The sequence below is a fragment of the Magnolia sinica genome, chromosome 18, assembly GCF_029962835.1.
Source record: "Magnolia sinica isolate HGM2019 chromosome 18, MsV1, whole genome shotgun sequence".
In the NCBI taxonomy this organism is placed as follows: domain Eukaryota; kingdom Viridiplantae; phylum Streptophyta; class Magnoliopsida; order Magnoliales; family Magnoliaceae; genus Magnolia; species Magnolia sinica.
In genome coordinates, this window is record NC_080590.1 from 44,430,708 (window position 1) to 44,446,042 (window position 15,335).

Here is a 15,335-nt window from a genome sequence, read left to right on the forward strand (position 1 = left end):
TATGCTTCGGTTGTGGACAGGCGGGGCATCCGAGGCGTGAGTGCTCTCTCCACATTCAGCAGTAGAGGCCACCACAGTTGCCCCCTCCTCGTCTTCCTCAGCAGCAGCAGAGAGCACAGCTTCCACCCGCCACTCCTAAGGCTCCTCCGCAGCAGCAGAGACAGCAGCCGCAGAGACAGCAGCAACTGTAGCACCAGGAGAGGGGATATCCGTATGTCCGATCCTTAGGTCTAACGTGTATAGCGCCCGAGCTCGGACTCAAGACCCTCGGTCTTACGGTTGCTTCCCCTACTAACTCAGGGCCACTTTTATTTTGCACAGCAGGCGCCAAGCCAGTACCCGCAATCATCGACCGGTGGAGTCGTTGAGGGTATTCTTCTTATTTCTTCTTATGTTGCTCATATTTTTTTATTCTGGTGCTTCCCATTCCTTTATAGCCAAGCAATTCTGCCGATCGACCGGTATTCCATCGGAGTCCGTGTCTGAGGCCTTGGCCATTTCGACTCCCATTGGAAAGTCCATTGTATTGACCCGTCGCTGCCTTTCTTGGTCAGTGTTAGTGGGTGAGATGTTTCTTCCTGTCAATCTGTTTGTGATGCCGATGATAGGATTTGACGTTATTCTGGATATCAACTGGCTTGCGGAGTATGGTGCCGTCTTGGACTGTGCCACGAGGACAGTCACGTTCCACATTCCAGGCTTGCCAGTGTTCCAGTTCGTCGCCCAACCCAGAGGAAAGCCGTTATCTAGTTTCTTGGCTTCTGTCATCAACTCGATAGGCAGGACACGACATATTTTAGTTGTTTATGAGTACCAGGATGTGTTCCAGGAGATCTTAGGTTTACTATCGCATCAAGAGGTGGAGTTTCATATTGATCTGGTGTCCGGTACTGCGCCTATCTCAAAAGCCCCCTACCGGATGACACCATTGGAGTTGAGGGAACTGTAGGAGCAGTTAGATGAGCTTTGAGAGTTTGGTTTCATTCGTCCGAGCAGTTTCGTATTGTTTGTGAAGAAGAAGGATGGTTTATTGCAGCTCTGTGTGGACTATCGTGAGCTCAACAGAGTCACCATCAAGAACCGATACCCGCTTCCTCGTATTGATGATCTGTTTGATTAGTTGCAGGGAGCACAGTATTTTTCCAAGATAGACTTGCACTCTGGTTACCATCAGATTTGAGTCCGAGAGGAGGACATTCCGAAGACGGCTTCCGGACACGATATGGTCACTTTGAGTTCCTGGTCATGTCGTTTGGACTAACCAATGCGCCCGCCGTATTCATACAGCTGATGAACGAAGTTTTTTGATCGTTCCTCAATTAGTTCGTGGTGGTATTCATTGATGATGTTCTTATATATTCGAGGACCCGAGAGGACCATACTGAGCACTTGCAGATTGTGCTAGAGACCCTCCATGCCCACCAGCTGTATGCGAAGCTGGAGAAGTGCGAGTTTTGGCGGGAAGAGATGAAGTTCACTAGTCACGTGGTGATGAGGGAGGGTGTCACTATGGACCCTTCGAAGGTTAATGTAGTGCGTCAGTGGGGCCAGCCCACGAACACGTCCGAGATCCGTAGCTTCCTTGGTCTAGCGGGATATTACCGACGGTTTATCGAGGGTTTCTCCCGTATTGCAGCACCGCTGACCCGGTTGACGCGGAAGGGTGTCGAGTTCATCTGGAGTGACGCCTATGAGGAGGCATTTACAGAGTTGAAGGATCGCCTCACGTCCGCTCCTGTTCTCACTCTTCCTGATAGGATTGAGGGTTTTGTTATTTTCACCGATGCTTCTAGAGTTGGCTTGGGTGCTGTACTGATGCAGCACAGGAAGCCAGTGGTGTATGCCTCGCTCCAGCTCAAAGACCATGAGCTGAACTACCTCACTCATGATTTGAAACTTGCAGCAGTTGTCTTCGCACTGAAGGTGTGGAGGCATTATCTATATGGGGTCAGGTTCGAGCTCTTCTTGGATCATAAGAGCTTGAAGTATCTGTTTTCGCAGTCCGAGTTGAACCTGCATCAAAGGTGATGGATGGAGCTGTTGAAGGACTATGATTTTGATCTTCAGTACCACCCGAGTAAGGCGAACGTGGTGGTGGACGCGCTCAGCCGTCAGCCACGAGGCTTGGTGGCACATATGATGGTTCAACAGTGATAGATGCTCAAGGATGTTTCAAAGTTTAACTTTGAGTTCGGTCTGCAGTCTTCCATTGTTCACTTTCGAGCTTGTCGATGCAACCCTCTTTGGTGGCTAGGGTGATCGAGGTTCAGCAGACAGACGAGTCACTTCAGGAGTACCGAGCAGAGGCCGCATCCGTGGAGTAGTCAGACTGGCAGATTGGTTCTGATGGTAGATTACGCTTTAGAGGTCGATTGTATGTCCCGGACGTGCCAGAGTTACGTCGTGATCTGATGACCGAGGCGCACCGATCGAGACTTACTATTCACCTAGGCTCCATGAAGATGTATCATGATATGAGGGGGCAATATTTTTGGCAGGGGATGAAGTGCTAAATCGCTAGTTTTGTGGCCGAGTGTGACGCATGCCAGCGTGTCAAGGACGATCACCAGAGACCCCTTGGTCCCTTGCAGCCGTTGAGCATTCCAAAGTGGAAGTGGGAGCACATATCGATGGACTTCATCGTAGGTTGCCGAGGACTCAGCATGGTCACAATACCATCTGGGTTATCATCGATCATCTGATAAAGTCGGCTCATTTCATTCTCGTGCATGCTTCCTGGTCTGTGGACCGGTTGGCGATGATATTCATTGACGAGACTTCAGATTTATGTCTCAATTTTGGAGGAGTTTTCAGCAGGCATTGGGGGTCACCTTGCGTCTTAGCACCACTTATCATCCGCAGATAGATGGGTAGACCGAAAGGGTCAACTAGATCCTTGAGGATATGCTTAGGGCTTGTGTAATCGACTTTGCGGGCAGTTGGGATGAGCATATGCACCTCACCGAGTTCGCGTTCAACAATAGCTATCATGCGACTATCAGCATGACTCCTTTTAAGGCACTTTATGGCAAACCGTGTAGATCTCCTAGTTGTTGGACCGAGGCTGGAGAGCGTCGTCTCTTAGGTCCCGAGCTTGTGCAGAAGACATCGGAAGCTATTGATGTTATTAGGCAGAGGATGCGCATAGCTCAGAGCTGGCCGAAGAGTTTTGCTGATCGTCGGCATCGACCCCTCGAATTCGTAGTCGGGGACATAGTATATCTCAAGGTCTTACCTATGAAGGGCGTGGTACGCTTTGGTGTGAAGGGCAAGCTCACCCCGAGATTTATTGGACCTTTTGAGATTACCGAGCGCGTGGGCGCTGTGGCCTATAGGTTTGCCTTACCTCCTGAGTTTTCCACAATTCATGATGTGTTCCATGTTTATATGTTGCGGAAGTGTGGGTCAGACACTATTCCTATGATTGATTGGTAGCCACTTGAGGTCCATGAGGATGTTTCCTATATTGAGCAGCCGATTCGTATTCTTGATCGGAAGGAGCAGGTCCTTAGGACTAAGGTCATCATTCCTTTGGTGAAGGTACAATGGGGTCATCATTCGGAGGCTGAGGCATCTTGGGAGTGCGAGGGTGAGATTAGAGAGCGTTATCCCCATTTATTTAATGATTGATTGCTTGTATTGCTTGCATTGCCTTCTCTTATGTTTGATGATTGAGGAATATATATGATGATGTTTATACATTTTGTTGTTCTAGTTTTGTCAATTTTGAGGATAAAATTTCTTTGTTGGTAGGGAGGATTGTGAGATCCGACCCTAGTTCGTATGTGTGCATGTGTGTGTGTGAGTATGCATTCCATCCATTTTGGTCCCGCGGTCCTACTAGTCAAATTTTGGTGACCCGTGACCCTCGGATTGTGTTTGTGGTCATCCTTGAGTCCGGTCACATAGGCCCAACTCGGACCGACCCTAGACCTATGTCATCTCAATCGTATCGTCACCTCGGTTCCAACGCCGCGTCTCGTGCGTAAATCTGACATGTGCATCAAAAGTTGTAGGCCGCACATTATTTGGGCCATCGATCATGATGTGGGGCTCACTTTACCCCTGTTCACGTTTTTCCATGTAAGCCCACCCTAGGTTCTATGTGCCTAGCTTAGTCTAGTGCCTAGCCTACCCTACACCTCCCTATAGCTAGCAATGATAGAAGTTCTCTAACCTAGGCAAGGATAGCCTCTTTTCTAGAAACTCATGATGTGTTGCTCTAACCCAAGTCCTCGTTTCTAGCAAAAATCTAGATTTTTCTCTTTTCAAGAGAGAAAACTCATCATTCTCTTCCACTTTTTAGAAATCCCATCATTTCTTTGCTATACCTCTCCCATTCCTCCTCTTTCTCTTTCTCATTCTCTCATTCTTCTCTCCTCCTAGTAAAAACTTCCAGCCCCTTCTCCCTTCTTTTCTAGGACTTTCTTCCGTTATTTCTTCTTCATCTATCCATTAGCAACCCATCTACAACCTTTAATCATCTTTCTCTTGAAGCCTAGTACCTAGATCTTGGAGTTTGAAGGCATATTTCTAGGTGGATGCTCTCCTTAGCTTCTTCTCTTTTTCTTCTCTTTTCTTTCTTTTCCTTGCATGCAAGGAAGCATGTAGGACCCACCAATCCATGGTGGAGGTCTTACATGGTTCCTAGGATGAGGCCATGGGCCTAGATCCTCCATATTTCTATCCATGGTGGGCCATTCTCCATGGACCCACCATAATGCTTTCTCCTTCTCATTTCTTGCACCCCATGGGCCATCTAAGCCTTGCATCATGTGGGAAAAAGAATCCATACCCTCCAGCAAGTTCCTTTGATGTATTATAGCATGCACATATCATAACATAGTGGACGGTGTGGATTTGGGTGTGGGAAGTCCATTAGTGGTGAGACCTTCCACCAATGGCCGATTACTTCTTCCTTCTCCCTTTCTCTCTATTTTTCTCCTGTGTATTTGATGATGTGTGGCCTACCGAGGAGAGGTCAGTAACATCTCAGACCCTTAGTTAGATGGGAAGTCCAAGCCCACTTTGACTAGATGTCTTAGCCCACCATGCATGCATGGTTTGAGTGGCCTCCAAAATAGCTTTTTCATGGAGGTCTGAGTGAGCTCATGGGTCTAGAATTTTGTTAACCCATCAAGGTGGACCCCACATGTTGAATCAGGGCCATAAACCCTTTGATTAATTTATATAGGTTGAAATATGGACAACATATGTTGCTGTCCAGATTTCAGGCCCAGTTTGAGCAAGACTTTTGAGCTAATGTTTGGATCTATTCGCATGCCCTTTTCTCCCAAATTTCTTTTGCGTTTTTCTGAGGCATGTATCCCACCTTAATGTAGGATGGGCCCCAATCATTTAACCCTTGATTGAGGCCTATTGGATGGGCTAAAGTAGGCTGGACGTCAAGAAATTTCTGGACAGTCCAACAATGTTGCATGTTGGAGAGGAGCCTATTGAACCTTGAATTTGGGGAAGTGGGCTGATCCAGTGGACCCCACCTACTGTCCTTACATGGGAGTACCAAACCCACCTATTTTTCCAGTGAATTGAGAGACCTATGCCCACCCCATGAGGTGCCAATCATGGGGACAACAACATTGTGCAGTAGCAGATTTTTTTTTTGGAAAAGATTGTTGTCCAGAATTTGTATCAATTAAATAAAATACTTCTACTAATTAAAAAATTCTAAAATTTTGCAGGGGGATGTACCATATATAGTAGGACACACCTAAAAATTTCAGGGCCAATGGATACCTATACTCACCATGTCAATAGTTGAACCGGCCCACTATATTCTGGTGTCCAGATCAGGCATAATCTTAGGACAGATGTTTTCTTAAAATGAATTAAAATATTTATAGTTGTTCAAAAATCTTAAAATTTTGCAGAGGGTAGCCCACTCATGGTAGAACTCACCTACAAATTTTTGGGGCCAATGGACCCCTGTGCACACCGTGGTAAGGGCTGGACCAGTCCACCACGTTGGGATGTCGAGGTCAGTCCAATTTTCTGGACAGACTAATTTCTATAAATTAATTAAAATACTTTTAGTTATCTAAAGATTACAAAATTTTGTGGAGGTGTGACCCACCCATGGATGTGTCACCTTGCAAAATTTTAGACCCAATGGACATTTGAGATAACCGTGGTGCGGCCGGGAGTGAACCACCAGTCAGGGACTCCCAAGCTGGGGCGTCAAGCCTGGGCTGGCTGTCTAGCCTGCTTCGTGGGCCAACCTTAATGTGCTGTATACCCCACAATCTATCCATGTGGGGTCCTTAAGGGATTAATCATCCTCCCCTATTTTTTTTAGTATTCAATTGGGGCCTATTGGGTGGATTTTTTGACCAGATACCCCGGGCCCATAGGGCTGCCTACACATGGGACATCTTCGCCTTAAGTTACTGCTGGGCCTGCATTCCAACAACCTGGCCCACTTGATATATGTGTTGCATATCCTCTCTCATATTTTGGGGCCCACAGTGATGTGTGTGGGCCATCAGGGATTAAATATACTAAGAAATACTTTTATTGTTGGATTCCAACCAACCCAGAAATTTAGGTAGGCTGGAATTTAGCAATGGGCCCAACATTACCACCCATAAATGAATTGGGGCAGCATGGCCCCCCAGATGTGAGGAGGACTTAGATCAGTTATCTTACCCTTTCTCTACAACATTTTGGGGTGTGACTAGGTCCCAGCTGAGGCTCACCCAAGTTGAGTTTTATTGGAATGTTGCGTGTGATTAGTTGACTAATTCCTTAGGCCTTGTGGACTAGATCCTTTTAGTAGGCCCACTGACCTTTGGGCCTATACTCTTTTACTTATTGTGATGGGTTTAAGGGCTATATTATGCAAGTAATTGGGCCTTTTGGCTGCCTACTAAATTGACCCTATACTTGGGCTAGGATGTGAGGCCCAACTCGCTTGTGTTAAGTGCAAAATGGCATGTGAATGAACTACTGGGCCGCCCATGAGGCCTACTACAGTATGTGGACTTATGATGGTTGGGCCCAAACCTTACTTGAGGGCCCACCATACTATTTATGAGTTGGGCTCGTGTATAGCCCATCAGGGCACGTATTGCTTGAGCCTCAGACCTTATTTTATATGCATAGCAGGCTACCTTTTGGGACCCAATTGAGGTTGGATGTCCTCCTTGGTGGCCCTAAAGTAGGCCCATAAGGCCCTTATAGGTGGTTGAAGGCCCACCTTGGACCTTGTTAGGCCTGTCTCCTCCTTGAGGCTTTATGATTCTCTTAGCTTGTGGGTTATCCAGAGTATTGGGCCCCCATTAGAGGACTTCGCTTCTCCTTAGTACCTGTCTATGTATCTAGACCTTGTCCCTCCTTAGGACAGAGGACTACATTCTACAAGTAACACACTTACATCATTATGACTCATGTGCATCATCTGTATGAATTGATTGCATTGTATGGTGGTCATTGAGGGATGGAGTTTCTCTCCTTGTGCACATTGAGTTCCTGAAGCTTGTGCATGAACTGTATGCGTGACTCTTGCATTGGCATCGCATTTTATGATGATACCGCCCTTGCTTCATCAAGGTCTTGCCTCCACAGGGACATTCGTGGATGACCGTATGTGTGGATACCATAAATATTACTTGAGCATACCGGGTGTATAGGATGCCCATGGGTGAAATTTCCAAAAGTTCCATGGTACCAAGGATCTGCCCCAACGCCATGACCGAGTGGAAACTATAAGCTTACCGGAAATAGTCTTCAATGCTTTTCATTCCTCACTTGGTTTTCTTGGATCTTTGGCATGTGAATTCTTCATTCTTGATCTCACATGATCCATCCTTGGCTTTGGTGATTCTTGAGCATTAAATTCATGCTTTTAGCATCCTTTTTAATTCAAGCTCTTAAATTCACCTTGTAACATAAACATGATTAAAATACAACATTAAGAATTATCATGTTCATAAAACCAAGTAATAAATGGGGGATAATATGCAATATTTGACCCTCAACACTCAAACTATTCATATTGGAAAGCCAGAATGAGGATCTTCCTCAAATCTTTTGATGAAAGTGTGTGACAAGCCACTTGACATAATGGATCCCTCCTATGATGGAAGTAATGGCTGAAAATAGAACCGTACCCATGAAAGAAATTGCTTATACTTTTTGGACGACTATTCAAAAAAGTGAAAGCAGTGCTAATGCAAAGACCTTAAATGTAATAACTTGTGCTCTATCGCCAGATGAATTCAAAATAATCATTTCATATGATACAACTAAACAAGCAAGAGATATTTTTGAAATGATATATGAAGGAACTAACATTGTCAAAAAATCTAAGATCTAAATCCTCACAACCAAATTTCAGGAAATTCGTATGGAAGATGTTATGAGAAAAATGGGGTGACCCATGAAAGGAGGTCGAACCAACAATCAGCACAAACTAATGAGTCAAGCTACTCGAGAGATAACTACGGTCAGAAAAGGGCCGACCTTAGGATGGTTCGACACGACTATAGGATAGTTCGGCATGACCATAGGTCGACACGATCTTCGACGAGATTTCCTAGAGAACAGTTTGATAGGGTTGTCAGGCTCATCAAAGAAAGCTAAAGACTACTGGAGTCAAGGACATCCCAAACTTGCTTGATCGGTATTATCATCAGAAGGATACCGACCTATTAATAGCTCAGTATTTTCCGTCTTTAAGGCACTATCTGCCTCTACCGTCTAACCTTATATATGGGTTGGATGGATCTATCGGCTCTTGACTAACATTCGATCCTATCCAAAACAAGCGACCCAAAGATCTCTACTAGAATCTCGGGGGATTGGGTCAGAATCCCAGAGATCTCGGATGTCAAATATCTTAAGAAGATCTCCGAGATATGAGGAGTCCTAAACAGAAAGGATCTCCAACGGTGTGATCTTCCCTCTAACAAACAACATCTTCGATGGTGTGATCTTCCTTCTAACAGAAAAAATCTTCTGACTGTGTGATCTTTCCTCTATTATAAATAGGGAAGCCCCTAAATGGTGAAAGGTACACACACTAAAATACAACCCAATAGACCGGTGACTCTTTTCCTTTAAGATCATTTCTATGAAGACCCAGATTCCTTTCTTTGGCATCGGAGGGTCCCCTGCATAAGCTAGGGCCTTCCTTATTTGTTTCATGTGCTGGCACCCAAGGGTCTAAGAAGTGTCCACCGGGAAACTAAATCAACAGTTTGGCGTCGTCTCTGGGAAGCGACATCAAAGCCGTTTCCTGCTTTACCAAGATAAACCATGATGGCTAGAGGGAAGAAGAAAACCCGAGTCTCCCCTATTACGCCTGATCTTACGCCGCCTAAGCAACCTGATAGTCACCAAGGCTCCACCTCCTAACAACAGGCTGACTTCGGTCCCACAAAGCAAGCTCAACGATCTCGCAACAAAGGAGGAGATTTGAACTCCCTTAAACAGCAGGTTGAAATGTTGAATAATAACATGAACTCCATAAGGCAGTTGTTGGAACAACTGTAGCCCCAGCAAGTACAGAGGACTGTCCCGGAAGCTGAACAAGTGGGCCACAATCCTCCTTAGCCTTCCAACACGCCCACTGCCTCTAAGAGAAGTCGGAAGCTTAGATCAACCAGGCCGGCCCCTTCTCATGTTTTTAGGACCACATCTTTACCCACTTTTGACCTACACCATGAACTAGACCGAAAAAAGTGTGGCAAAGCGCCACTCGAAACTACAGCCGAGAGTGGTGAACCATGGGAAGTTGAGATTAAGGACTTGCGAGGTCAGATTCGGGACATACAATAGGCCTACCATGTCAATACTCTGACTCTAATGGAAGCGATAATGGAAGAAACAGAGCCTCCGTTCACTGCTGATATTATGAAAGTGCGACTGCTGGACCGGTTCCGTATGCCATAAATCACTCCCTTCTCGGGAGCTACTGACCCGTCCGAACACCTGGAGTCCTTCAACATCTGGATGGAGCTCCGCAATGCATCCGCTACAGTAATGTTCTGAGCATTCTCATTAACCCTCATTGGAGCTGGCCGACTTTGGTTCAAACAATTGAAACTGAACTCCATTAGCTCGTTCTCCCAACTCGGTCAAATGTTCGTTATGAGCTTTATCGGGGGGAAGGAAAGACTTAAACCGACTTCTCGCCTTCTCCATGTTGTTCAAAAAGAGAGAGAGCTATTGAAAGACTATATTAAGCACTTTAATCTCGAAGTAATGCAAGTACAAAAGCACTCCGAAGAACTTATTCTGACTGCGATAATGGGAGGATTGAGGGATCCCAAGTTTCTCTTCTCGCTGGATAAGAACCCACCAACAATGATGGCTGACCTATTGAATAGAGCTCAAAAGTATTCCAATGTCGAGGAAGCGTCTACCCTACGAAAGGCTGTCTAGAGGAAAGGAACAATGGGCAAAGAAGAGCAACCAAAAGTAGAGCTTCGCTCGGCCAGTGGAAGCAAGAAGAGGAAGAACGACCGATAGCAACATAATCAGCATCCGAGCAAGCGACCCGACAGTTGGTTCAAAACATAGACTCATCTTAACAAGATAGCCGAACAAGTCCTGATGGAGATTCAGGACAAACACATCCTCAAGCGGCTGACAAGCTGAAATCCGATCCCGGTAAAAGGAGTAAAAATAAATATTATCATTTTCATCGGGATCACAGTCATTCGACGAGCGATTGTTTCGACCTCAAACAGGAAATCGAAGCACTCATCTGCAGAGGGCCCCATGGAGAATATGTCAGTCACCGAGGAGATCGAGCTGCTTCAAAGGATGAACAACCCATCAATAACGAACCAATTGGGGAAATTCGCACCATTTATAGAGGCACTACTGGTGGAGGAGATTCAAACAGAGCCCGGAGAGCCCACACAAGGAGCATCAGTCATCCCGAATCAGAACAAGAAATCCGCTAGCAGGCCTTTGAAAGAGGAAAAATAGAAACCTGTAGCTTGACCTTTACCGAAGAGGATGCGCGAAGAGTCCACCATCGACGATGCGCTCATGGTCGCAATGACCATAGCCAATCGTAAGGTATTCTGAATTCTCGTGGATATCAGATCATCGGTTGACATCCCCTTCGCACAAGCGTTTGACAAGATAAGAGTAGGTCGGTCCCAACTTTGAGCCATCAAAACTCCTTTACTTGGATTCTCAGGTGGTAGAGTCATACTAAAAGGGTCAATACAACTCCCGCTCACCGCCGTAGATGGGTAGAACTAAGTCACCACGATGATCGAATTTTTGGTGGTGGATTGCCCGTCTATCTAAAATGCAATCCTAGGCCGACCCTTTCTCAACGCTCTACGAGTTGTAGTCTCGAATTATCACTTAGCGATGAAATTCTCGACCGATCAAGGAGTCGGGTTAGTTAGAGGAAACCGACATGAGCTTCGCCATGTTACACGATGGCACTAAGGGCTTCACATCAGACAATCACCATTGCCTAGTTGGACCCTCGAGAACACTCTAGAGAAAGGGGTTGTCTCGTGGATGACCAGTTCCCATTCCACTCGATAGCTCTTATCCATTTAGAATGGTCCAGGTCAGGTCGTCTCTGACATCTCTACTGCGAGAAAAGATTATAAACCTCCTTTGACAATATGTAGACATCTTCACGTGGTCCCATGAAGATATACCTGGCATCGACCCAAAAATCATTGTTCTTCGGTTGAATGTCGATCCCGATCACCGACTAATTCAACAGAAGCATAGGCCGCTCGGCCCCAAGCGATATGCAGTGATTGGAGAAGAAGTCGACAAACTTCTCAAAGCTAGATTCATTGAAGAGGTTTACTACTTGGATTGGATAGCTAACATTGTTTTGGTTAAGAAGTCCAATGGGAAATGGTGGGTTGATGTCAATTACACTGACCTGAACAAGGCCTGTCCCAAAGATAGTTTTCCCCATTCTCGAATTGATCAGCTCATCGATAGTGTGGCAGGGCATGAGCTATTAAGTTTTATGGACGCCTACTCAGGCTATAATAAAATTGTAATGCATCTATATGATAAGTCAAAATTAACCTTTGTCACTAACAAAGGCCTTTACTGTTTCCCACTTATGCCATTTAGATTAAAAAATGTCAGAGCTACTTATCAGTGGATCGTCAACAAGATGTTCACTCGTCAGATCGGGTAGACAATGGAAGTCTACATGGATGATATGTTCGTCAAGAGCACTAAAGCTAATGATCATATCTTTGATCTCGAAGAAGTATTCCTAGTTCTTCGGGAATATCAAATTTGATGAAGCTGAATCCAAATAAATGTGCTTTCAGGGTTAGCTCAGGAAAATTCCTCAATTTTTTGGTCAGCCAAAGAGGAATCGAGGCGAACCTTGAAAAGATCAAAGCTCTGCTTAACATAAGTTCGCCAAAAAGACAAAAGATGTCTAATGCCTTATAGAAAGGATCACCGCTCTCAATCGCTTCGTGTCTCGGGCTACAGACAAATGTCTCCCTTTCTTCAAACAGTTGAAAGGGAAGCAGGTCATAGACTGGATAAAGGAATGTGAGACGGCCTTTCAAAAACTCAAGTGATACTTGAGGTCGCTCCCATTGCTCTCCAAACCTAGAATCGCTGCTGCTTGTATTTGGCTGTTCAGATGTAGCTATCAGTACGCCTTGATCAGGGAGCATGAAGGAAAGCAACTCCCAGTATACTATGTGAGCAAGGCCTTGGTTTAAGCCGAGACATGATACTCAAGCCTAGAAAAATTGGTGTTGGCACTGGTCATTTCCTCTCGTCGATTACGATCGTATTTTTAGGCCCACACCATCATCATCCTAACCGATCAACCTCTTCACCAAGTGCTACAAAAGCCTGAAGCTTCGGGAAGGCTGACCAAGTGGGTGATTGAATTAAGTGAGTTTGATATCAAGTATCGACCCTAAATAACTATTAAGGCTCAAGCGGTGACAGACTTTATTGTCGAGCTTACCCCATCGTTCGAGCAAGGATCCGAGACGAACCTTCAGTTTGAACAAAGTTTTAATTTGACCATTCCAACATATTATAAGTCCAAACTAAGTTATGATCTAACCATTCAAGCTGACCTGAACGTTCAACTCGAGCTAGAACTTGCTCCGAGCATTTCGCTCGAGCAAAAATTTGATTTTCAAACTGATCCCGATCTGCCCAGGTGGACGTTATATGTTAATTACTCATCCAATTCTAAAGCCAATGGGGCCAGGATAATCCTGGAGACTCCAAATTGCGTATGTATGCAATACGCCTTGAGATTTAGATTCTAAGCCTCCAACAATGTAACAGAATATGTAACTCTGCTCACTGGACTTAGGTTGGCAGTCGCCATAGGAGCTCAACACTTTAAAGTTTTCAGTGATTCGCAGCTGGTTGTCAATCAAATAGCTGAGGAATACCAAGCCAAGAAGGAACATGAAAGCATATCTACGGAAAGCTAAGGAATTAATCAGTAGATTCTAGAAGTGCAACGTCGGCCTTGTCCCTCGAGCAGAGAACTCCAAGGCTGATATGTTAACGAAGTTGGCCACTACAGATGAGGATGATGTCCCCAGATCAATTCCGATCAAATTCCTACTGAACCGAGCATTAACGAGTTTGACCTTGCCATAGGTCTTCCAGTAAGCTTGGAGTCGACTTAGATTGATCCAATTATCGACTTCCTCAAGGAGGATAAGCTACATGAAGATCGAATGGAAGCGAGCAAGCTATGAACCAAGGCAGCTTGCTACACTATGGTCAATGACATCTTATACAAAAAAGGGTTCTATCTCCCTTATCTTAGATGCCTCCTGCCGGACGAAGTGGAGTACATCCTAAGGGAAAGCCATGAAGGTATTTGCGAAAACCACTCTGGTGGCCGAGCCTTATTCATAAGGTCATTTGGTAAGGGTACTATTGGCCGACAGTCCAGGCTGATGCTCGGCAGTATACCCGAAAATGTGATAAATGCCAACACTTTGCGAACATACCTCGGCAACCTCCCGAAGAACTAACCACCATGGCCAGGCCATGACCGTTCGCCCAATGGGGCATCGACATCATCGGTCCCCTCCCGACTGGCAAAGGTCAGACCAAGTTTGCCGTAGTTGTAGTCGATTACTTTACTAAGTGAGTGGAAGTCAGGCCTTTGACAAAGATTACCGAACAAAAGATAACAGACTTCATTTGGAAAAACATCATGTGCAGGTTTGGAATTCTGATCGTTTCTAATAACAGGAAGCAATTTGATGACAAGCAATTCTAAGGAATGTGCAAAAACCTCGGGATCCAAAATGTTTATTCCTCACCATGACATCTGCAAGCTAATAGGGAGGTCGAAGTAGTCAACAAGATCATCAAACATCATCTTTGGACTAAGCTCGAAATAGCTAAAGGAGCATGGGCAAAAGAGCTCCCCAATGTTCTTTGGGCATACTGAACTACATCCTAGATAGCCACTAGGGAAACTCTCTTTTCTTTGGCCTTCGGAGCCGAAGCTGTTACTCCTGTAGAAATCGGGCTACCAACCGCTTGGACTGAGTCCTTCGATGCACAGCAGAACCTTGAGCTAATGGCTCTAGATCTCAATCTTCTCGAGGAAAGAAGAGAACAAGCTCAGATCCGGATTGCAATCCAACAACGATAAGTAGCTCATTTCTACAACGCCAATGTAAAAGTTAGGAGGTTCCGAGTTGGTGACTTCATCCTTCAAAGAACCTTCCAAAATACTAATGAACTTGGTTCGGGAACCTTGGGCCCTAACTGGAGAGGACCTTATGTGGTGACAAGTACAAGCCGACCTGGATCGTACCGTCTTGAAGATCTGGAAGGTCAACTCCTATCTCATTCGTAGAATGCTGAACATCTCAAGATCTACCATCACTAAGGAACTAATTCATATTGATTACTTAGTTTACTGTGTAATGATCTGGTTTGAGTTAGTGCAATGAAATCCCATAGTCCGTTTCTTACTTCCGTGCCTAAAAATGACTGTTCATCGGAACAAATCTACAAAGGGTTTCCCAAGATAATTGGGAAGAATAGCCCCTATTAATGAGCTGACCCCCCAAGTGGATGTCGAGTTCTACACTACTAGCACTTACATAGTAAGTGGAACACTACTAAAGGTTCTCCCTAGTAAAAAGGGGGAAAATGTAGTTGACTGAAGGAGCAAACTTTCGATGGCTACCACAACTAAGGGTTTTCAATGGATTGGCCCTCTTCCGAGAATCCGATCTATCTACTTGATCAGATCTACCTACGTGATCTAATTTATCTACTTAATCCAATCTATCTACTTAGAGAAATTCATATATGAGCATTATTCCAAAACGTGAGTTGTATTTGTAAAG